This window comes from Nothobranchius furzeri, chromosome 12, assembly GCF_043380555.1.
Source record: "Nothobranchius furzeri strain GRZ-AD chromosome 12, NfurGRZ-RIMD1, whole genome shotgun sequence".
In the NCBI taxonomy this organism is placed as follows: domain Eukaryota; kingdom Metazoa; phylum Chordata; class Actinopteri; order Cyprinodontiformes; family Nothobranchiidae; genus Nothobranchius; species Nothobranchius furzeri.
Window position 1 is genome coordinate 1,292,483 of NC_091752.1, and position 1,392 is coordinate 1,293,874.

Sequence of the window (1,392 nt, forward strand, 5' to 3'; positions counted from 1 at the left end):
GTCACGCCAAGATTCCTGACAGAAGGTTTGGTGTGAGAAGCAAGCTGACCAAGAGAGTCTCTGACTTTGGGAACCAGCTTGTCTGGGGCACAGATGAGCATCTTATGTTACTTATGGTTTTTATTCAGTGGAGGACAAAAACTCAAATAGAGCTCTTATTTTCCTTTCTGTTGGGGTATCTGGTCTTATTTCCTATCCTGTTCAACAGCAAGAAGCCAAATCAGAACCAAAACAACTCACGAGTCACCTCATTATAATCTAATGTGATTAGCATAAGTTGGTTTTGTCCCCCGCTCACATCCAGTCTCCTTCAAAACCAACAAAAAAAATTATCTTAAGCAAACATCAAGTTTCTTTTTCTTGTTTTCTTCTCGTTATGCAGTAGCGGTTTTAGGCACGGGCGGACCGGGCGGCTACCCGGGGCAGCATTTTTTCATGACACAAAGGGGGCGCACAATCGCTGAGTAAAAAAAAAAAAAAAAAGAAACCTGTGATGCAACAAATACCGTATTTTCCGGACTATAAGCCGCTACTTTTTCCCCACGCTTTGAACCATCCGGCTTATAATGAGGTGCGGCTTTACTGAAGATTTTCCTTCTCCTGCCACTAGGGGGCGCTTTAGCAGGAAGTGAAACAGGTGGAAGTCCAAGTGGAAATGGAAGAAAGTGCTCATTTTAATTTAGCACATGCAAGCAGCCGGCACCACGAAGAATTTGTTTCACATCCATCCCCCCTCATCATGGTACCTACACGTATGAGTTCATATGATGCAGCATTTAAGGTGAAGGCCATCGATCTGGCAGTAAAGGAGGGAAACAGTGCTGCCGCATGTAAGCTTGGCATGAATGAATCCACGGTTCGGCGCTGGAGACGGCAGCGGGAAGAACTCATTCAAGCCAGCTTCACCCGGGATGATGACAGCAACACGGACAGCGACACGGACATCGCCACAGAAAAGGTATGTGACGAAGCTCTTCTGAGGCTGTTCAGCTCCGACACTGAAGAAGAGGACTTCAGTGGTTTCAGTGTGCAGGAGGAAGATGAATAAACTAATCAATAACTTTTCTGTTTTGCTTGATACCGATCAGTTCAGTTACGTTCAGTTAAACTACGTTTTCAATTCAGTAGATATCTGCGGCTTTTAGCCCGGTGCGGCTTATATTGAGGTGCGCTCTATAGTCCGGAAATTACGGTATCTGCCAGACATCACTGTCTGGATTGGAACCAGCACATTGGCGCCCCCTGCAGCTGCATGCGCTCCTGCTCACTGAGAGGGTTCAGGCGAGCACCGTGTGTGTGAAGAGGAGAATAGCGAGGCGCTCAAGGGATGCCTTGCCCGGAGAGTAATTCCATGTAGAACCGCCACTGTCCTTATGAATCCAAAACAGCAGC